We start from the raw sequence: 25,014 nt of genomic DNA, 5'->3' as shown, positions 1-25,014 counted from the left end.
ACTGGGGGGTTTGGCGGTAGGGCTAATAGCGCTGGCGGTAATAGTGCTGGCGTTACCGCCCAACTCATGATGAGGCCCTGTGTGTTTTACTGGTATATGTTGTTAATCTGGTTAGCATTATTATGTATTGTTATAGTACGCTATTGGAATACTTTTACAATACTCAATTGCACATGTGTTCTGTTTCCACCTAATAAAACAGTACATCTGAAAATAAATAAATGACAGGCAGGGAAATCGATAGAATGCACGCACTGAACAATTCATATTTGCTGTCACTTTCCATTTCAATACATTTGATGTTACTGAAGAAATAGGGGTATGTGACCACATTTTGATGTTTCCAATTGGCACACATTGGGCATGATTTTAAGACTCTTGGTTCAGTTGTTCCATTGCATGTCTGCTTGGAAAGTAGGCCAATAGCCTGTCTCACTTAGGTAGTGAGCCAATGTTAAGCCCTGGGAATGAGAAGCCCCAGTGAAAGTGCTTCTGCTAATCCACTGCATGGACAGGGACCCAGCAGGAATTCCTCATAGTGCACTTTTTGGCAGGCTCCATCCTCAGGGAGGCCCTCTTTAGTGCACACCTTTCTGGGGACACTAAACAATAGGGTAAACCACATATACGTGGAAGAGCAGAGCGGAAACTGGTTATTGCCAAAGTGGTGCATTTGCATGAGGGGTTTACCACCAACCTTAGGGCCTGTTTTACAAAAGCATTTCACAATGGTGCAATTCCACTGAGAAATGCTTGGTAAATCCTGCCCTTATAGTCTCTGACAATGTTTTAACCAAGTGGCATCCCATGAGAGACAGGCAATTGAATGGTGTCCCTAGGACGGGGTATAGGTTGCACTTCCATCTGCTGAAGATGATGAAAGCTCCTTTGTAGAGAAGGAGCCAAGTACCCCCACCTCAACCACGTCACCCATATTGCCTATATGTTGGGGCCAGAGTATGAGACACGTGCACTACCAGCAACAATACTGATACCAAAGAGAATCCTGGAAGCAAGGTTCCCATTGAGATAACCATACCTGCATTTGAGAAAACATGATGGGCATTTGAATGAAATCCCAGAAGAAGCAGAGCAAGTGAATGGTCAAGATGAATGGTGACGTCAGAGTCGAGCTGACAAGCACAGAAAGGATGCAGATTGGAGAAATTCAATAAGGCATCAAGAGAGTATCAAGGAGTAGTGACATCTTGGGATCAAGATGAAGAAGCTTATGCCACAGAATGGATGAAGATATTAAGTCATTTTACACGTGTACAGATGCAAAGAAATGCAAGCAGACAAAGTAGTCCCGAGGCTAACTTTATAGTGAATAGATTGTGGCATGCGACTATATATACATATATGCATAAGTAAGTAAAGGATGGATGTATCCACTACGTGTTATTGCAGAGCTCGACTAAAAAAATAAAGGCCTCTTTTCCAGTGTGTCGCAGTGAGAAAACAAATGAATTATGAAGTGAATCTCAGAAAGGCAAGGCTGGATGAGTCATGAAGCCAAGCCAAGAAGCCAAGGTCTTATCAGGCTGGGGTGAGCTGGCATTGGATACAAAATTGTGTGAAAGAACAAACTCCTGTTCAAAGGCATGAACAAATGAAGGAAGACGTTAGAGGCTTATTAGAAAATAGTATTGTAAAACACTAAAAGGCTTGAAATCATGGTCTTCAGTCACGTGGAAGGATGAAGTTGGATGAACAGGACTATCACATCTACGCATGAGGGCAGAGCGTGCCTTAACTCCCCTGAATTCTCCAGAGCTAAGAACACTGCCAAGGACAATTTCAAAGTCTTAATTAACAGCAGACCATTGTGGTGATGATAGATGCATATGCTAATTGGTGGGAAGCTTTGTTTGAGACAAGCTCACCAGCACCTGGAAGTCAATTCTGTGTGCTGCTAGATGTAGGTGGAAAAGTACTGATGGAGGTTAGATTGCCAACCAATTGTAGAGGACAGGGTAATTAAGGCTCCTATAATTTGTAGAACCAATGGGACATTGTGTATTTAGTGATGTTCACAGGGACCATTTTGAAGGGAGGGCTTAGTTGCCCCAAATGATGTTAAGAAACCAATTACTTTGACTCACTGTCCCATACTAGTATAGAACATATACTTAGATATTACATTAGACCACTTTCTTCAATAGCTTTTTGTAGTTTGCCACGTAGGATAACTTTAGTAATACGTAGGTTAACTTCATCAATGATGATTTTTTGCTATGAAAGAAAGGTGTTTTTTGTAAAGCATTGAGAGAATTTGCGCTGAGACGTCAGTTGATGTCCGTTGTACTCCGTTGTACTCCCTGTTTTAGATAATTGATATTAAAACAGTTATCCTTTTTGCCAACTACCTTAGTCATTTTGATTATTGATGTATGTATAAAGTCTGCATCCCCATCCATCTCAAGGGTATTGCTTCTCATCTTAAAGGGCTGGTGACCACCCAGTTCACGTGGTAGCCGAGAGAAGATGGTTAGATACCCATCGAGATAAGTATCCTTTAGGGTCCCGGCAATATGGCACGACCTCTGCCATTCGGCTAAAAGGACATGAAGCCCCCTGTAGATAGCAGTATTAGTTAAAAATGTTATGCTTGCAAGCTAGGGTGTGACAGGTCACCCGGTTTCCATGGAATCCCCTCCCGCATCTACAGGAAGCTGAATGAATGAAAAGTTGAAGAGGCGATAATGAGGCAGACGATCCCAAAAGATAGAAGTTGAACATACGAATGGTGAGTAAAACTGAGTGAGGTGGTAAAATTGTGTATGGGCAGTGAGTGGAGAAAAGTGATAAGGGGAAAACGAGTAACAGAGGAAGGCTGGGGTAAAGCAATGTGAGAATGATGAGTGTTAAATATTGAGTAAATTGACTTGAGGAGAGGCCAAGCAGTTAAGAGGTATTGTGAGGAGAGTCCACGATAAAGGGTACACCTAGGTTACCTGCGTTTTAAAGAACGGAAGAGAAGGAAAAGCACCTTAAGTCCCATAGCGGATGAGCCCGGTTAAAGACAGGCTTAAAAAGGGCAGTTCAAACTCTGTAGGAGTATTTTTAGAGGCAGGATAGGTCTAGAGGAAAACAGCTGAAGTATATGTGGCCGGCCGAGTATGTTGGTCTGTCTGTTTTCTTTTATGTGACTGTTTAATGATGACGAAATAATAGAAAAGATTGATAAACATAAAAAGGAGAAACGCGAGAGTTAAATAATTAAACGTATATTTAATGAACTTGAATTGATGATATGTTTAGCAGAATAAAGTAATAATAAAAAAATGTAAAATATGATAGAGGGTTTGGACCCTGCGACGATTGGTACACGCTCATATTGTTTTGTTTTCTTGAAAAGATTTATTGAAATTTGCAAAGAGTAAACGGTGAGTGTTGATGGTCAAAGAGTGACGCATCAAAATGGAGGATATTGCTCCGCTTATACACCTTTGCAAGCAGTTGCCGAAGCATGCACCTAAGCTTAGCCAGTACAGTGCGAAATGGGTTAAAGGAACAGCGAAGGTAGTTCTGCAGCATGTGGCAACATATTTGTATGCTGCATATAGGGGAAAAAAGTTAAACAAGCAACTAGAGAGTTTAGAGCTGTGGAAGATGTACCAGAAGGAGAGAGATGAGCCACCTCCTGTAAACTGGATACTTAATGTATGCAGAGAAGGGGGTGAGGAGCCTTCTGTTCCACCCACTGCTCCTGAAGCAGACAGCAGGAGTAAGAAAGATGATGGGCTATACCCATTGAGGGAGCTCAAGGCAGCGACAGGATATAGCAACCTGGCATATGAGTCGCCTACGCAAAGCCGCGTCGAGGGCCCAGAAAAAAAAACTGAGACATATGTAATTTCTAGGGTCCCGAGGGACAAGGAGAGACGCGATAAAGAGAGAAGCGATTGACCAAGAACATCTTTAGATATAGGACGAGAAATAAAGAGATGGAAAGGAGAAAAAGATAAGACTGATGAGTTAGTACTTATAGGGAACAAATGGATGGGTGGTCAGATTTTGCTCAAATTTGATTTTAAAGGCATTAAGGACGTAAGGCTAAGGCAAGATCAAGAACAGCAGGATAAAAAGGATAAAGAAAGGGAAGAAAGATTTAAAGACAAAGGGGCAAGAAGAAAGGATAGGCAAAGATGGGAACAATTTTGTCAAGATGAGCAATTAAAGAAACAGGAAAGAGCAGAGAAGCAAAGAAAATATGACAATAGAAAGAGAGCAATTGAAGAGCAGGAAAGACTAGAAAGGAAAAGAATGGAAGAAGAAGAAAAGCAATTAAGGGCTAAAAGAATGCAAAGATGTAGAGATGAAGAAATGTGAAGGGCAAATACGAGAAGAGAGATCAAAAGAAGGAAGACAGGGTACGAGAGGAAGCGAGAACTTGAAGAGAGCTTGACAATGAATTAGAAAGAAAGAGAAGGCAGAGAGCATGCTATCTTGATCGCATGGAGAAGGAAGTAATGGATCCTGATCCATTAGTGTCATGGGAAGATTTAGAAGAGTTCTTCCCAGAACACGAGCCAATACCAGGTCTGTCTAGGGCAAATCTGGAGGATGAGTTTGACTCTAGAAGCATTAGGGACGCAATCGATAAAGTCTATCATGACATGAAAACTAAGAAAGAATTGAATGGGAAAGGCAAAAATGATCGACTTGAGAGTACACTGTTGTACGATAAAGAGGGAGCCTCATGTAGTTTTGAACCCAAAGAGCTGTCTCTAGATAGACTGACTCTAGATAGAAACAACGAGGAGAGAGGTCACATGAGTTGGGCACAGGAGATGTCAGACGAAGACAGAGTAGCCTTCCATGGGGAGGAGGGAGGTAACGCATATTGACCTGAGAGATGTTTTACAATGGATAAGGAAGTAAGACGATCGGATTTAGACCTACCTATATCTTCGGCGTCAGAATCATTGACGCGGCTAGATCCACCTAAAGGTCGATCCAATGGTCAGAGGGGGGACTCGCCACCTTATGTGAGCCGGTTAAGGTCACTGCCAGGAAGAAGGCGGTGTGGAACCATTGTCCCTGCTCTTGATAGACAAACAATGGGAGATGAGGGCGAATTTGGGGAGTCACAATTCCCCTTGATAGAGAAGGGAGGGGCCATACCACAGTATATACCTTGGCCGGAGATGGACAAGGATAATTTAAGGTGCAAACTCTGGTGTTTAACTACTGGTGCTGGGAAGTGGATACATGAGTTAGAGAAAATGACAGGAGGTAACACGTAAGCAATAGGGGACATTAAGGGTCTCCTGATTGCCATCCTTGGGGAGAGAGCTGATGACGTTTGGTCAAGGGCAGGACATTCTAGTGTTACCAAGGTAAACACTGCTCATGATGGAGCAACGTTCAATAATTACAGAGCAGCAGTTTGGAAAGCGCTTAGAGTGCTGTATCCGGACACGTCAGATATGGGAGCTATAATGATGAAAAAGATGCAGGAAGGAGATGATCCACTTGTTTCTATTCAGAATTTTCAAGAGCAATGAGCTTTGGAGACACGCGAGGCTTGGGGGAAATCTATACCTGTGTTTTATCATATACTATTTCAGGGGTTGTCAGACCCAGTACAGAAGCAGCTTAAGAAGTTGGTGGGTATGGAAGCTAAACCGTGGTCAGAGCTATAGCTGTCAGGCTTATCTTCAATCAGGATGTTGTCCCCGGAAGCTGCTGAACCCCCGCAGTCCCCTTTGGATGCTAACCTCTTAACTGGTAACAAACAGTTCAGTTGAGAGCATCCCCAAGGGAAAGGGGGAAAATGGGACAAAATAATAAACTTCAGGTTTTGCTCAGCTTCTTTATCTTTTAACCTGTAGATAAAATAACAACAAATACACTTTAGTCACTAACCTTTCTTTTCCTAGGCTCTGACTTCTCTTTATCAAATTGAGTAAATAGACACGCCACCATACCTGAATATCCTCTATGAATAACCTAGAGGAAGTGTTTGAATTCTACTGAAGAAAAAATAGAATCTCTGATGCTCTTACTAACTTCTTCAATTCAGTATTGGAAAAATGCTATCTTTAGTTCACTCTCTCAGTTTCGTGAGTTAATCATCTAGCAGTTCAAATTCCAAAACACACACACGCCCATCTGGAAATGATAGATCCGTCTTTTGTATGAATCTCTAGCTTTAACACAAATTCCAAAAATGACACTCTGACTTATTCCATTTAAAATTGTTTGTTCATGTGGATAGATAGGAGTGTTCACAAATTGGATCTTTTGCTTGCGTAAAATATTGCTCTTCACAGAAGCGTTCACTTGACTAGAGTTATGCGCATGCGTGAAGATATTCTTTTTTCCTTCTAAAATGGTGTGCGCATATGAACTGAGAATAGAGTTCAAAAATGGAATATGCGCATGCGTAGTTGATTAGTATTTCTCTGTCCTTAATTTTATTGTTCAAAAAGGAAAGAGGAAATTACTTAGTTCCGGACACTAATCCTTGAAGAGGGAGCTTAATGAGGTATGCGCGCCAAGGTTAGAATGTTAGTAAATAAAACATAACGTTTCAGGATTGCGTATCTATAACACTGTCACTTGCGCAGACACAGTAAGATTTCTAACGCTTGCCCGACGTTAAAAGAAAGCACTGTTACCGTTAGAAGGAACAATGCTCAATACATTTTTATACGGCCGAAAAAACACACAACGCTGAAACGATGAACAGATCTCCAACACACCAACTTGCCACGCGCAAAATATGTGACGCAGTTCATTAAATAAGAGTACGGTTCAAGAAATCCAAAAAATAAAGTCTTAAAAGAACAAAACAAACTACGCTTTAAACAAAGAATAAGAAAACAGGATCTAGTTAATAAATTGTATAGAAATTTAACTCCTTCTTAAATTTCACAAAGTTCCGTAAAAAGATAATAAAGTCACTTAACTTGCTTCTTTCTGTTACCGGAACGTTTCTGAGTTTCTTCTTAAATTCTCCAACACTTTCCTGATCCAAATAACAAATCCTAGGCACAAAGGCCTAGCTAAAGTTTCTAAATCTTAAGAGCTTCAAACATAAGACCTTCCAGCTGGGCTTCTGACAATGAAAGGCGGTTTAGAATGTTTCAACAATGCCTTTCTTTTACTTCTGACCAATCACTGATCCTTTTGGAAGTCTCCATTTTGGCTTGGGAAGCTCTCCACACTCTGCACTAAAAGTTAAGGCCCAAACCATACTTTATGTTAATCATACACTCATTCCACCACATTCAACCAAACCCCATGAAACCTGACAGTACCCCCCCTTAAACCCCTGTCCCAGGGCCAACTTTGGAAGGATACTTTCTATGAAATCTTGCTACTAATTGTGGTGCATGCACATTCAAATAATCCACCCATGTACGTTCCTCAGGTCCAAAACCTTCCCAGTCTATCAAATATTGTAGTTTCCCTCTTAACCTCCTGGAATCTACAATTCTCTTAACCACAAACTCCTCAGATGAATTTTCTATCTGAACTGGTGAAGGTGGTGGTACAACTCTAGTCCCATGAATCACAGGTTTTAATAGACTAATGTGGAAGGTTGGATGTATTTTCAAGGAAGCGGGTAGCTTTAACCGTACTGCCACTGGATTGATCACCTTTTCTACTTTTAATGGGCCTACAAAGCGTGGAGTAAATTTGTTTTTACCCTTAATTCTCAAATGCCTAGTCGAAAGCCAAACCAGGTCGCCAACCTTATATTTAGGACCCAACCTCCTTTTTTGATCTGCAAACCTTTTGTACTTCTGCTTACTATCAAAAAGTACCTTTTTAGCTCTTTCCAAATTCTTTCTCATGGTTTGTAATCGGACCTCAACTCCAGGATTCTCTGACTCTTCAGTAATTTCAAAACTTAAAAACTGTGGGTGAAAACTTCTTCCAAGATAAAACGGAGACATGTTAGTTGAATCTTTAGCACAATTATTATAAACAAATTCGGCAAGCCAAATCAAAACCACCCATTCTTCCCCTGCCTGTAGATAACACCTCAAATACTTCTCAAGCTCTTGATTTACCCTTTCCACTTGTCCATTGCTCTAGGGATGATAACCTGATGATCAACTTACTTCCACTCCCAAATTCTTACAAAAAACCCTCCAAAATCTTGAAATAAATTGAGGACCTCTATCTGAGATAATTTGTTTAGGAAGACCATGCAGTCTAACTATTTACCGCAAAAAGACTTTGGCCAAACTGTCTGCAGTAACCTCTCCCTTCATTGGAACAAAATGAGCTTCTTTTGACAAGAGATCCACAACAACTAAAATAGATGTACAACCCTTGTCACAAGGAAGATCTGTAATGAAGTCCAGGGAAATTGTATGCCAAGGACGAGGTGGAATAGGCAACGGATCCAACAACCCAACTGGTTTTCCGGTTTGATTATTCATTTGAGCGCAAAGAGCACAGGTCTTTACAAACTTTAAGATATCCTGACACATTTTCTCCCACCAGAAACTCCTCCTAACCAACTCTAGTGTCTTTCTGAAACCTGGATGTCCGGACAGCATAGATTCATGACAGTCTCTTATTACTCTCTCTCTCAATTCCAAAATAGGTGAATAAAGTTTATTTTCAAAATACGGCAATCCTTTCTCAATTTTTCGAACCGGATACTTTCTGACCCACTCCTCCATCTGTGCAATTGACATGGACTTTCGAACTTCCTCAACATCCTCAATTTTCTGTTTTCCGGCTGAAATAAAACGACATGGATCGATAATTGATATCATCTCCTCTGATTCCAGTTCACTTCCAGGAAATTGACGTGATAAAGCATCAGCCTTTTCATTAAGCCTACCTGGCTTAAATGTCACTACAAAATCGTAATCAGCAAAGAACAATGACCATCTTAACTGCCTTGGTGTGAGAGTCTTGGCTGATTTCAAAAAAAGCAAATTTCTATGGTCTGCCACTGTATGTCTTGCTCCTTTTAAAAAATGCCTCCACTCTTCAAAAGCAAACTTAATTGCCAATAATTCACGATCTGAGATCATATAATTTTGTTCTGCCATAGACATTTTTTTAGAATAGTAAGCAACTGGATGAAGTTGTCCTGTCTCACGATGTCTCTGAGAAAGAACAGCACCCATGGCAAGATTCGATGCATCAGCTTCTACATAAAAAGGCTGAGATGGGTCTTGATGAATTAAAATAGGGGCCGAACTGAACCTTTTCTTTAATTCTTGAAATGCCTCCTCTGCCTCTGTAGACCACACAAATTTGGCACCTTTCTTTAAAAGTTTTGTTATGGGAGTAACCAACCGAGAAAATCCTTCAATAAATCTTCTGTAGAAATTTGCAAAACCTAAAAAGCTTGGAATTTCCTTTACTTTCGTTGGTGTTGGCCAATCCGTGATGGCTTGAACTTTGTTCGGATTCAACCCCTTGGGTGAAACAATGTATCCCAAAAATTCCACAGAATTAGTATGAAACTGAGATTTTTCTAATTTAGCAAACAAATGATTCTCTCTGAGTCTTTGTAGAACCTTACTAACATGAATTTTGTGAGACTCTAAATCCTGAGAATAAATCAAAATATCATCGATATATACTACCACAAATATATCTAAAAAATCTCTTAAATTTCATCCATAAAAAATTGAAAGGCAGCTGGTGCATTGCATAAACCGAAAGGCATTACCAAGTACTCATAAAGACAAAATCGGGTTTTGAATGCCGTTTTCCACTCATAACCTTCCTGGACTCTCACCAGATGATAGGCACCACGTAAATCAAGTTTGGAAAAAATCGTGGCTCCCTGGACTTGATTCAAGATTTTCGAAATTAGAGGGAGAGGATACTTGTTTTTGATTGTAATCCTATTCACAGCTCGATAATTGATGCATGTTCTAAGAGACCCATCAGGCTTTGGTACAAAAAATAATGGAGATGCGGCTGGAGATTGAGAATGGCGAATAAAGCCCTTAGCCAAATTTTCTGTTAGGTACTCTTTAAGATAGTCATTATCCTTTTCAGTTAATGCATACACTCGACTACTTGGTAAAACTGCCCCGGGCTCCAAATCAATTTTACAGTCAAAACTCCTGTGTGGAGGTAATTCTCCTGCTTCCTTTTCATCAAACACCTCCTTGTAACCTTGATAACACTCCGGAAGATGTCCTAGCACCGCTCCTATATTATGGCCTGTAATACCTGCATCTGTCAGAAAAGAGAAAAACAAACCTTGTGTTTCTTCCTTCCCAGGATTACCTTTCAAAAAACAGTTTTCTAAGCAGAAACTAGACTGTAATTCTACCACTCGCCTACTCCAATCAATTTTAGGATTATGTAGGGTATGCCATGGCATGCCTAAAATTATTTTCAAAAGTGGTGTATCAATTAAATCAAATGAGATTCCTTCTCTATGAACTCCAAATAACTCCATAACCAGGACACTAGTTTCATGAGTTATAGGACCTGAAGAAAGGGAAGTTCCATCTACAGCCCAAACCTGTTCCACCACTTCCTTCCTCACAAGTGGTATTCCCAAAGCCTTAGCTACTCCCCAATCCACGAAGTTCCCGGTGGCCCCTGAATCAATCACTACCGGTCCATACCCTTTCTTTTCCTCTTTCTGATACAAGGATACATTTACTGTTATATATGGAACCGCTGACTGAACTGTATTTGCAACCTGCTGTCCTTTTCCTCCAGCTGATGAAAATTTTTTGGGTGTAAAGGGACAATTTCCTAAAAAGTGTCCACCCCTACCACAATATAAACACAAATTATTCTCACACCTTCTTGCCTTTTCCTCTTTAGATAAAGGACCTTTTATTCTAATCTGTTGATCATTTACCCTTGGTTTCACTTCTTTACTACCCACCTCAAACTTTGAACGATCTCCTCTAAGGAATGACCTTACCTCCCCCTGAGTACAGCAACGTATTTCTGCTCTCCTTTCACTTATGCGATAATCCAACTGAACCACTAAATCAATCAATTCCTCACAAGAGGAAGGGCGTTGAACTACACTGGACAAGGCATCCTTCAACTCCTCCTTGAGACCTCAATAAAAAAGAGAAGACCTCTTTTCTGCTGGCCACTGAGATTCTAAAACCAAAGACCTGAACTGTGTGATATACATGACCAAGTCTCTGTTTTCTTGACGCAAATCTAATAATTCTCCATCTACTTCTAAGGATATTTGTCTTTTATCAAACATTTTCTTAAATTCTTCCATAAAAAGAGGAAAATGTTTTAAAGACAAACTCTTCTGTCTGACCAGTAAACCTGCCCAAGTAGAAGCCTCTCCAGATAAATAAGACATCATAAAAGTAACTCTGGAAGCATCAGAAGGAAATAATTCTGGCCGACTAAGAAAGTGCAACTCACATTGAGTTAAAAATGTCTGAAATTTACTTGAATCACCATAGTAGCGCTCCGGAGCTGCCAAAGGTACTGGCATAACTAATGCCCTAAAACCTCCTTCTGCCCCGTCACCTCTATCTACACCTCTCTCCTCACCAGCCCTTACCAATTCCGGGGGGAATTCCTCTCTCCCACTTCCCTGAGTCTGTGCCATCTTTTCACATAACTCATCTACCCGTTGTCCTAAATTCTCATTCTCTTGATATGCCACCTTTAATTCCTCCTGTAATTCCCTCACTAAAACACTTAAAGCCTCCATTGAGGACTCGGGGTTCATGACAGCTCGGGAGGACTATTTTTTCTGGCCTTTCATACTGACAGGCTTATCTTCAATCAGGATGTTGTCCCCGGAAGCTGCTGAACCCCTGCAGTCCCCTTTGGATGCTAACCTCTTAACTGGTAACAAACAGTTCAGTTGAGAGCATCCCCAAGTGAAAGGGGGAAAATGGGACAAAATAATAAACTTCAGGTTTTGCTCAGCTTCTTTATCTTTTAACCTGTAGATAAAATAACAACAAATACACTTTAGTCACTAACCTTTCTTTTCCTAGGCTCTGACTTCTCTTTATCAAATTGAGTGTTTCCATTGTGCTGCTCGAGATCTCTGGAGCATAACTCTCGAAAGACTCTGTGAAGTGGCATTAGATTCTATGTGCCAGTAAACATTGATGAATCAAGAATAGATGTCCAGCACACTAGTGCGAAGTGGTGTCTAAGTGGTCTGGCGTGGTCGGAGTCTGTTCTTCATTGCCACTGTTTTGAAGGAGGAGCTGCAACAACTATAAAACACCATCCGCGGCGCGGAGCGCAAGCGCTGCGAAGTGGTGTCTAAGTGGTCTGGCGTGGTCGGAGTCTGTTCTTCATTGCCACTGTTTTGAAGGAGGAGCTGCAACCACTATAAAACACCATCCGCGGCGCGGAGCGCGCGCAGTGCGAAGTGGTGTCTAAGTGGTCTGGCGTGGTCCGGCGGAGGGCCGCGGTTGGGTCGGTGCCCTCATCCACAAACACAAGCTCAACTCATGCGGTAAAATCTCTTAAGCTTTCTTTGAACCCAACCCCACAAGCTCCAAATCCAACACCCATCCCTGTGGAAATCATTAACATTGCAGTTCATTAACTTAAAACACACACACTTAAGTTCCTAGCGCACAAAATCAGCTTACTCCAAGCATGGACGAAGAAGACGGGCGTCGCCTCCGTAGCTCGAGGAAAGGAGCGGGAGGGCCCCGAACCGGTGTGGCTATTGAAAGTAACGAAACAAATAGACCAACAAAGAAGAATGACGCTCCCTCTGAAGTCATCAATGCAACTTTAACACCCCTCATGCAAACGAGTTGTGAACACACCAGCCCGCTGATAGTCAATCTTGAAAAAAACTACAAAACCGTACACACTCCCACCACAATTACAGAAATTACTGCAAACGAGGAAACAACAACTAGTGTCAAAAGTCGTAACCAGTTGGATAATGAAAAGAGCGAGGACCGGAAGACGTCAACTTCCCCACAACTCGGCACTCTCAAGCTAGCCACACCGTCAACCCCTGGAGGGGGGTCGGAGTGCAGGCATGAAGAGAGCCTAGAGCAAAGTGAGGAAATAGACACATGCCCACGAAACGAAGACGCCGAAGAAACGTTGCAATCGAGCCCCACCAAGTTTCGACTGTCAACAGTCACCACTGAATTGCCGTCGGATGAGGAAGATTGTGCGCACATGAAGGAGACGTGACTCGCAACCGAAGTAGAGAGCTCTGAATCGTGCAAACGGAAAGGAAAAAAATGTGAAAAACAGACTCAGGACAAATCACCAACGAGGGCTCATCAACGAGTAAAAGTCCTAGTACACGCCTCGAACAATGAAGAAGATCTCCAAGAAAGTGTAAATTGTATGGAACACGCTCCACCAGAGAAGAACTGCGTAGAAAGCGCACTAACATCAGCGCGAAACATGAAAAAAAGAAGCAGAGATTGTTGTGAAACCATACTCGGACAATCAAGCTCGCATAAATTCACCAATCAGAAGAATAACAAATCAAACATGCATGCAAGAACCAAAGTGAATCGATCCACCAAAAACGCATCACACACTGTGAAAGAGCGCATGATTAAAAGCACAAACATCGCGAAATCGAAAAAAACAAACACCATGCGTATGTTGACTGACTTCTTTGAACTCCAGCTACTAAAGAAATCACGAAACTTCGCGGAAATTTCTGATGCAGATATGTTAACAGCCATAAGCGAAAACATACCACATGCAAAACAACGAAGAGTGGACCTCCCACCTGAAGCAGGTTCGTCACAAGCAGACAAATCCGCAGCTCAAAGGCTCATATCAACAGACTCTATTCTTGAGGAAGGCGAAAAAACAAATGAAAGCGATGAGAATGCAATAAGACAAATGTCAAAAGCCGACCTCTCCAAGAATATAGGCGAAGACATACCCAATGGAAAAAACGCACCTAACCAAGACAATGTAGAAGGTGAGCCCTCAACACCGTTTAACATGGACCAGGAGAGCACGACGAGCGACGAACAACTGATTCAAGGCAGCAAAGAATCCAAAGAGCCCCAAAAGGCCACTGCGGTCACGGCCAAAACACAAGAACGAGAAAGCCTGCCCCAGACCTCTGCGTCAGAAGCATCTACATCACCAGCTGCATCCAGTCAGAATCTCAGTCCATGCTCATCCAGTCATCACTTGGCAGATGCAAGAGAACCGCATAAACGCCCAAAGATAGTGGAACTCGACATTCAAGTGAATAAAACAAAAGACAGACCCCAATGGATTCTTCAGACAGAAAAAATAATACAAACGGAATCAAGAAGCTCACAGCAACCACGAACACCCAGGAGAAGTCATAGTGAGTTTGAACATCAATCAGGCCGAACTTCATGCCCACAAATGCCAAATGCAGTACAAAAGGCATCCTCGAAAAAAACGGACTTACAAGGAATCATGTCCGTCATAACTATTGCACTCAATCCTTTTTGCAAACTATACGAGACCATGAATGATGCAGTAAAAGATCAACAAGTCATCCTAGCAATGCTTCTGATGAAAATAGTATACTTGGAAGGCTACATTACAGCAAATGAAAATCCTATAAACAACAAAGGTACGACTGAGCCACGCATCGATGAGATGATTAACAACTGGACAGAAATGACAAATGAAACAACACTGTCCAATCGACTGAGCAAGTCAGTCAATACAAATCAAGTAGGAACACAAACAGAGACCATCATTGACTTAACAGTCGATACAAAAGCAACTGACAAAGAAAAAACCCAGCAAAACACAATAAGCAATAACGAGATAACAAACAGTAAAAACAATGTGACCACGGGACAACAAACGCCACCGGTAATGTTGGTGTTAAATCAAGCAAACGCCAAAGACAAAGGTGAGATCAGATTTGCAACCCCCTCATATGGCATTTTCGAGGTAACTGGCCGGAAAGACAAACCGAATAACGATTTAGAAACAGCTGCAACCCGCACTAAAAAGGACGTCCCAAAAAATACCTCCAGTAAACAAAACATAGAAAAAGAATCAAACTCAAGTCTTGAAATAAGAGCACCAGTCGCAGTACCAAAATGGAATGCAAATAGCTCAACGGCCACCACAATGAGGGAAAACGAAAATTCAGAAAACTTAAAAAACTATAAAAACAAACTGACCAAAGAACGGAACTCCAAGGATAAACTGGATTTAACGGATCCCCTAACGAACCTGAGCACATATTCGGATGAAGTCATTGATTCACTGACAGCATTAGTTGCAGTCAATCAAAAGGCGGAACAAACACAATCACCGAAACAAGAAACTGCAGCAACTACAGAAGAAAAATATGCGGAAATGCTGCAAGAACGCGACTTCGAAACCCTGGAACAAAAACAAAATTGTCTAACAAAGTGTGCAGCATACCGTGAGAACAAAAAAGAGCACAAGCAAATCCATATCGCAGATGGATGTACGGAGACTATCCAAAGTAAGAACATCAATAAAACAAAATATATCAGAAACAAATCAGAAGAACGCCTTACAAAAAAGAAAACAACAACGGACAGAGAGTCAACAACCACTCTACGAACACAAAACAAAACACAAGAACCTCAAGGAGAAAAAAAACTAACGCTAAAGGTGTACAAAGATACACCCAAGAAACGAGAACACGAAGTAAGAAAAACTAACAACAATACCAAACATGATCCCAGCTCAGGACATAAACAACAGAACGATCCACACAAATGAGCATCTCACGCTCCAAACACAAGAAACACAGAAACTGAAGAAAACGACGGGAGATACCCCACAAAAAATGTCTCAAAATATTCAATTAGAATGACCCAACGAAGTTGCATCAAAGAAGAGACTATTTTAAATCGAAGAACGGTCTTGAAAATACTGCGTCAAATTAAAGATTTACAGAGACTTCACACAGACGACTTGAAAATCGTTGAACCATGGCATACGCAACATGGGGCAGTCACAATACTGCATCTAACGTCCTCAACGATATTAAAAAAAAATTCTAAAACATAGAAGAGACATCTACAATTCTGGTTACTACGTGGAAGACCTCACAGTACCCAGTAACGAAGAACGCATCGAATCAGCTAAAACTAGAGAGACTGACGCCACGGAAAACAAACCCTTAACCACGAAGTAGAAGAGGCATGCCAAAAAAGATACAGAGGATTATCCTCAGAAAGACCACAAAGTAACAAAGGGACTTGAAACATCAAAGAAATATCAGAGATCACATTACGATAAGAGCAAAAATGAGCACTATAAAACCAAGAATGACTCAGTACACAACAAAACAACGGAGAAAGAAAAGATGGTAAAGCCACAACAGACACCAATCATAGATGGTACCACAAAAATAACCTGCACGCAAAGAGTCGGCTCAACACCGATGGCTCAATTCAAGCAAAGCCCAAATACAAGCAGTAAAACAGGAATCTGGGCTTGGTTGCCAAAAGCACTAAACCTACATCGCAAACAATAGCCACTCAAGCGGGCGGAAGCAGTCACAAGTAATGAACCCATAGAGGTCATCAATGACATCAAGTTATGTTCATGGAATACGCGAGGTCATATGCATCTGACTGCTCCAGGAGGCCCCAATCTTGGAGAATTTCATATAATCTGTCTACAGGAAACTTGGCTTCAGCAAACCCCCACACTAGAAGGATATCAGATCATTCTATCCCCTGCTGCAAGCGGAACCAAAGGACGTCCAACTTCAGGTCTCCTGATAGCCTGCCAAAACGGTTCTGGAGCCTCCATCGTACAAACGATAATTGCAAATCAATCAATTTTGGCAGTAGAGATTGCCTGGCAAGGCGACGAAAATCATAAGACAGATTTACCAAAAATTGTTATAATAAATCTTTACTGGAACCCAGCTGCAATCATCGCAAAAACAATCATAGACCTTTGTGAAAGGAAAATTGATGCAGTAAGAACCGAACATGACATAGAGAACATTTTGATATGTGGGGATCTAAATGTCACCCAAACAACTAGTATGAATGCAACGGAACTACAAAAGGCGTCCGCACAACGTGGCACAATTTGGCGAAAGTTCACCGACTCGTGTGAGCTATACAACTTGGATGAAGTGTTCGTGGAAACAGACAGAATAGCAACTTGGGAGCGAGCATCCTCGGCCACCACGATCGATTACATCTATGTATCCAAATCCATGTTGCACTGCCTACAACTTTTTAAAGTGCGGCACACTCCAACAAGCGACCACAACCTGCTTGAAACCGCATGGAACCTCAAAACCAACAAAAACTGTCAAATGAACACACAAATTGAGGCAAATGCGAAAGGCACCAGAATCAAACTAAGTACTGCTGAAATTCTCAAAATCACAGCAAAATACAAGGCTATCACCACCTCAGCGACATGCCCCAGCATCGACTACCAACCTTTACTGTTGCCGTATATACAAACAACAAAAAGAAAAGGAAACGCAACAAACAGAAATACTAAACACGCATACAATAAAGTTCTAATTGATAAAAGGCGCGAGCATAGAAGAGCTCTTCGAACAGCCTCCAAGCAAATTACCACAGACGTTACATCAGAGATTCACAGTATCAAAACAAAATACAAAGCCTGAGTAAGATCATATAGACATAAACTGTACCAAGAGGACGCCGAACAAATAACAAAAGCGCTTATCAACAACAGTAGGAATTTCTGGTCCTTAATACATAACGTTGAACAATCCCAGGACAATCAAATTTTAAACAACATCAGTCAACACACTTGGGAAAGTCACTTCAGCAAAGTCTTCAAATCTGATTTAAATGTAAAACCACAGGCGCAACAACTAAAAGCTGTACAATGGTCGAACCTAGATAGAAAAGGGGATATTATCGACATCATCAAAAAATTGAAAAACTTGCGTGCACCAGGCCCAGATGGCATCAGTAATGCAGAACTAAAAAGTCATCCAGAAGAATGGGCTACCTTGCTAAGCGTCATCTTCAAGCGATGCACTGAAACGAGATCAGTGCCACAATCATGGACCAAAGCAATCGTGGTACCGATTTATAAAAAAGGCAGCCTCACGGATCCAACGAACTTTCGACCGATCGCCCTACTAGATGTCATGGGGAAAGTATACGCCTCATTACTCTTGACGAGATTTCAAAGATGGGCGGCCTCTGCAGAATGTAATGATGAAATGCAAACAGGGTTCAAGAAACACACAGGTACAACATGCAATATACTAGTGTGCAGTATACTAAAAGCAAAAACCCTAGAAAAGAAGCACCGTCTGTTCGCAGCTTATATTGACTTCTCTCAAGCCTTTGACAGAGTTGAAAGATCCCTCTTGTGGAACAAACTTGAAGCATGGAAATGTCCCCCACGCTCTGTTAGAGCCAATTCAAGCATTGCATCATGACACATCCATAAGAGTTAGACTCAGCCGTGAAGGAGACCTATCAGCCGAAATAAACACCACACGAGGAGTCAAACAGGGTTGTCCACTGGCATCAGCACTCTTTATCACCTATATCGGCGACATTCAAAATATGGGAAGTTAAACACAAGTCTTCCCACCAACACTGGGGAAAACGCAAATCGGACACCTACTTTATGCTGATGACCTAACAATTTTTGACCAGACCCAAATTGGGCTGCAGCGCAAACTTGATGCCCTTCTAATCTACGCCAACAGAAATCATTTGGAAATCAATATCAATAAAACAAAAATCATGGTTTTCCAATGTCACCCAAGAAAGGAAAACTTTCAGTGGCATTTGGGCAAGACCAAAATTGAAGTGGTCTAAAACTTTAAATATCTAGGAGTCTACATGGATAGTTCCCTCCATGAAACCACAATGCAGCAGGAACTACATACAAAAATGAGTAAACTAACAGCTCAAGCAAAAAAAATTGACAGCAAATTTGGAAAATTCTCCCTGAAACCAATAATAAACATCTACAAGATGAAGGTCGTACCCACCATCACATATGGCATAGAAGCCATGCCGACGATTCCACAGAAAGTTTGGTGCAAATTAGAAGCACATTTCTGGCGCAAAGTTCTTAAACTACCAAATTCGACTCCTGGGGTAGCAATACGACGCGAATTAAGTTTACAATCTTTAGAATGTGCCGCAACTTGCAATGCCATCATGTCATACCACAAATGCAGAATGGACAGCAAAAACAAAATCTTCAGCATCATTAAACAAGAAATGAACAACAATACTTGTGATATGATAACCAACTGGCAAAAGCAAAATCAAAAAGTATTAGATGCAATCATCTCAGATGAAGACGAACTCATCACAAATCCATGTAAAGTGCTAAAGAAAATAAAAGATATGGACTGGGCCAAAACGATTGACGATACCGTGACATCAAAACTCATCGCTCATTTACCAAGTTTCACTGTAAAAAGAAATGAACTGCAAAACTACATAAAGCAATTTCCAAATAGGCAAGCACAGAACCTAATTCTACGAGCTAGGCTCAACCTGTTCAAAACAAATGAAATAAGATATGTTCGAGGACAAGCACAGTCAAACACCTGCAGATTCTGTTGCAACGACACACAACCTCCAAAGGAGACAATAAGACATTTACTTATGGCATGTACAGCGACTGCAGCACTTAGACAGTGCTATCTGCCAATGATACCGGGTTTCAGCACACTGTCAGAAGAGCAATTGCGGTGGTGCAGACTCATTGGGGGAGATAAAACAACGTGGCAAATAGCAACTGCAAAAATGCTAGAACACATTGACTCGAATCTACTAAATGTTAACAGCGAACAGTAAAGAATAAGCCTCCAAAACAGAAAACACAAAGACATGTTTATTGTAGTTTACTACAAAGTTTCAGTATTGTAAAATCACATTTTGATCAAACAATAATAAACAAAAAAAAAAAACAATTGAGTAAATAAACACGCCACCATACCTGAATATCCTCTATGAATAACCTAGAGGAAGTGTTTGAATTCTACTGAAGAAAAAATAGAGTCTCTTATGCTCTTACAAACTTCTTCAATTCAGTATTGGAAAAATGCTATCTTTAGTTCACTCTCTCAGTTTCGTGAGTTAATCTTCTAGCAGTTCAAATTCCAAAACACACACACGCCCATCTGGAAATGCTAGATCCGTCTTTTGTATGAATCTCTAGCTTTAACACAAATTCCAAAAATGACACTCTGACTTATTCCATTTAAAATTGTTTGTTCATGTGGATAGATAGGAGTGTTCACAAATTGGATATTTTGCTTGCGTAAAATATCGCTCTTCACAGAAGCGTTCACTTGACTCGAGTTATGCGCATGCGTGAAGATATTCTTTTTCCTTCTAAAATGGTGTGCGCATATGAACTGAGAATAGAGTTCAAAAATGGAATATGTGCATGCGTAGTTGATTAGTATTTCTCTCTCCTTAATTTTATTGTTCAAAAAGGAAAGAGGAAATTACTTAGTTCCGGACACTAATCCTTGAAGAGGCAGCTTAATGAGGTACGCGCGCCAGGTTAGAATGTTAGTAAATAAAACATAACGTTTCAGGATCGCGTATCTATAACACTGTCACTTGCGCAGACAGAGTAAGATTTCTAACGCTTGCCCGACGTTAAAAGAAAGCACTGTTACGGTTAGAAGGAACAATGCTCAATACATTTTTATACGGCCGAAAAAACACACAACGCTGAAACGATGAACAGACCAACACACCAACTTGCCACGTGCAAAATATGTGACGCAGTTCATTAAATAAGAGTACGGTTCAAGAAATCCAAAAAATAAAGTTTTAAAAGAACAAAACAAACTACTCTTTAAACAAAGAATAAGAAAACAGGATCTAGTTAATAAATTGTATAGAAATTTAACTCCTTCTTGAATTTCACAAAGTTCCGTAAAAAGATAATAAAGTCACTTAACTTGCTTCTTTCTGTTACCGGAACGTTTCTGAGTTTCTTCTTAAATTCTCCAACACTTTCCTCATCCAAATAACAAATCCTAGGCACAAGGGCCTAGCTAAAGTTTCTAAATCTTAAGAGCTTCAAACATAAGACCTTCCAGCTGGGCTTCTGACAATGAAAGGAGGTTTAGAATGTTTCAACAATGCCTTTCTTTTACTTCTGAGCAATCACTGATTATTTTGGAAGTCTCCATTTTGGCTTGGGAAGCTCTCCACACTCTGCACTAAAAGTTAAGGCCCAAACCATACTTTATGTTAATCATACACTCATTCCATCACATTCAACCAAACCCCATGAAACCTGACAATAGCTGACCATCGCACATTATTGCAGGCTTTTGCAAGAAAATAATCACAAAAAAAGACAATGGGCCTCATCACGAGTTTGGCGGTAACCCTTAAATCTGGCGGTCGTGCTATTAACGTCGGATTTAAGGGTCCGCCAAATCAGTGCTTCGGCGGATTTCTCCCCAGCCCTGAGCTGGGGGGAAATCTGCCGAAAATGTGTGCTATTACCGCCGGCGGGAAATCCGCTGGCAGTAAGAGCGCAAAAATTCCCCATTGAGCCCAATGGGGGATGGGGCATTGCCGAATGGGCTCAGTGGGGAATGGGGAATTCCATTACCGCCAAACCCGTGATCCGGCGCTAATAGTGCCGGGGGGTTGGCAGTAGGGCTAATACCGCCTGCGGTATTACCGTCTGTGTTATCGCCCAACTCGTGATGAGGCCCAATATCAGGAAAGGCGAAGAGGCAAAGTTAGTGCAGAAAAAACTTTCCAAGTACGCCTTTGAAGGGGCAATGTTAATTAGTGGAGACGGATCAAGCTCGTAACAGGCAGAAAACACGCCACAAATGAATAACCAAAGGCAGTTTGACCAAGGTAATAATGGGTTCATACCACGGGGAATGGGAGGTTTTCAAGGAAGAAGTTTTCAGAATAATCGGGAATTTCCAGAATAATCAAGGTGGTTTTCAGAACATGCAGAATGATAATCAAGGCATGCAGGAAGGATAGATGGGGAAACCTCCACCTATATGTTGGACATGTGGTATGACAAGTAATTTTGCCCACACATGTAGAAGTCAAGGATTCAGGTAATAATACAGGGCACCTGGCTAGGTCCTGATATGCCCAGGAGGGTGAACGCATATTCAAACAAAAAATCAGGATGGGAGACACACACTTTTGGGATTCAGGATAAATTTAGTTTAATCTCTGAATTTTGGTGATGATAAATATATCAATTGTTAGCATAATAACAGACAGATGGACAGTTGTACATTTGATATGTAGGTGTACCACAAGGTACCACCCTCAAGAGTGTGGAGGGTGCAAGCCTTCTGATGGTGCAAGATCTCTTGGATACACAGTTAACAAGGGTTTACAACACAAGAGTGAATGCAGCCCAGGACCTCAGTTGGTCGATGGGTATTGTCATAGGAAAAAAACACAACAACAGGTGTGTACAAGTATGCAAGAGGTGGAGTTGTGTCATGGATCGACACTTTAGTGTTTCGGCCACAGGGTACGAAGACTGGATGTAGGTGACTGGGATGGCCTTCTTCAGGACGGAGGTGAAGGGATGAAACACTGTCTGTGGGGTATCTGTGGGATTCAATGACAGATAGTTTAGGAGGAGTGGGATCTCCAGAGTTAATTGGTGATTTGTGCAACTTATTAGTGACCAATTAGTGTCAGGACAGGTGCAAAGAGTAAGCACCAGAGAACAGAAGCTTACTGTGAACTGACAAGCGGTGTGGCGGTAAGGGCTTCAACCATGCGGGAAGTCAGGTGAAGGCGGTGGCTGAGTGGCCACTGTTGCTGATGGAATTAGTCCAAAGAACCGTATCTGGGCCCAGGGTCTACAGATGGCGGTAGCGTCAATCAATGGCGCCAGCAACTGGAAGGAAAAGGCAAGAGCTACTAGTGGTCTTGGTCTAGTAACAGAAATGGTTGACCGTTCAGGGGTGGTACATACCTGATCAGGGATGAAGGAGCCAGGAAGCCGATTTAACAGAACCAGAACGTGTGTGATGTCCGGTTTGAGTGGAGGCTCAAATAGCCTATATGCGCCCAAGTTGACTACAAGGCAGGAGCCTCCGTGAGGTGCAATGCGTAGGAGACGCATGGAGGGAGGCATACATTGTGGTTTATGGTGCCCGTGTGGTTGAGCTGTGTGGTCAAAGTAATCCAGACAAAATGACTAACTGACGGAGTGCCGGGTGACAGTGCCTGTGGGTCCCAGCAATTGACATGGTCACTGTGCAGCAGAAATGAGAGAGCAGTGAAATGCCAAAAAGTAACAGGCATGAGGTTGAAGACTGAGTGAAATCGTGTGAGGGACGTGGAGTGTCCTGGAATAGACTATGGGCCAGCGAGTAGTTGAGAAACAATTTGCAATTCTTAAAAAACTTACTTGGTTACTGGAGCAGAAGCGTCTAGCTGTAGCGTCACGGCGTGTGAAAATGAAAGTGAAACTAAAAACCTGCAAGTCACAGGAAGTCCTCTCCCCAGATCGGGCGGTCCAATCAACTGTCAGCACGTGGGCCAATGGCAGTGCCGTGTGTTGGAGAGGGACAAGCCCTGTCAATCAACGTTGGCTACGGGCAGAGGGTGCTGGGAAATTCAGTCCAGGGTGTGTTCGTGGTGCAAATGCACCGGAATGCATGGTGTATTGCGCAATGTAATGACAGTGCATAGCAAGTCCAATAGTGATGTGGCTGACTATGTTGATGCCGCGAGTGGTGGCTGTGCAGAGGTGTGTGCAGCGATTCAATGCTGAACATGAGCAAGGTTATGAAAATACAGTACAGGTGCAAGTCCATAGTGACTGACTTGGGTGGTGGCTGGAGTGACAAATACAAGAACATAAATGTGGGTGAGCGTGGCATACATTTTAAAAGCCAATCGATGTTCAAAAACCAGCATGTGCATATTCAGGGTGACAGTTTGCAATTCAATGTTCAAAAACAGCATGTGCATATTCCTGGTTACTCATTAAAGAATTAAAGAATTAAAGTAGTCCTCACACAGAGAACCACGTTGGGGTATAAACCCCTTGCATATTACAGTGGGATTCTAGACGCAGTAATGAGGGGTCACTTTCCTTGCGAATAGTCTTTGGCAGCCACTGCGTTTGCCATTGAGAAGGCTGCCAGTATAGTGATGGGGTGTTCTATGACGTTATTTATGGAACATTTTAGAGAAACCTAAGCACATTGACATCTCAAAGAGTTTCTGGGTATGAGGTGATCATATCGAATCCAGCGATTAAAATAATCCGATGCAGAATAGTAAATCCTGCTATGTTTATAGCTGAACCACTGGCAGAGGACGAGCAGGAACTTGATTGATTGAACTATGAAGAGTTCTATGATGAAATCCAGAGGGTAACACAGAATGCATTGGCAGCTGGGGAGATTCTTTTTATTGACGGTTCTTCGAGAATCAATCAAAATGATGGACAAAGATATAGAGGTGCCACTGTGGTAAAGCACACTGCCAAATGGGAGTTTCAGGTACTGATAAGTGCACGACTACCGTCTCATTTTTCGGCACAGGCTGCAGAATTAGTGGTGCTGATTGTTGCGCTCGTGAATCATGCAGCCCAGGAAGTAATGGTGAACAGTCACTCCGCCTATGTGACATCTACGGTACATGCAGGGCTAGCACGTTGGAAAAGGTGGGGCTACCTCCGAGCGGACGGCACTCCAGTACAGCACGCAGTAGCCATCGCAGTTATTAAATGCGCAGCTCACACTAAAAGGGCAGATTTAATTTCACTTGGAAATCAAAAGGCAGATGAGAAAGCAAAACTTGTTGCATGTTCAGATGACATTATGTTGTTTGAAACACCAAATGTGAATAAACGCAGTGTGGTGATGATGAGTGTATCTGATAGTTATAATAACCTGTCTAGAACTCAATTGATAGAGATCCAAGTGGAAGCATCCCTAGATGAGAAGGACTTGTGGACGCAGAGAGGGTGTTCTTTAAACCTCTCTGAAGCAATGTGGTGACAGGACAGTACCGGTAAACTGGTGATGCCTGTAGCCTTATTAAGGGAGGTGTTGGATCAGCTACACTACCCTGCGCACACAACTAGAGAGAACCTTGCTGCAACTATTGCAGAGGATTGGTTTGT

Source organism: Ambystoma mexicanum, chromosome 9 (genome assembly GCF_040938575.1).
Source record: "Ambystoma mexicanum isolate Mex_15411 chromosome 9, UKY_AmexF1_1, whole genome shotgun sequence".
Taxonomy (NCBI): domain Eukaryota; kingdom Metazoa; phylum Chordata; class Amphibia; order Caudata; family Ambystomatidae; genus Ambystoma; species Ambystoma mexicanum.
Note: the sequence above shows the minus strand (reverse complement) of the source record.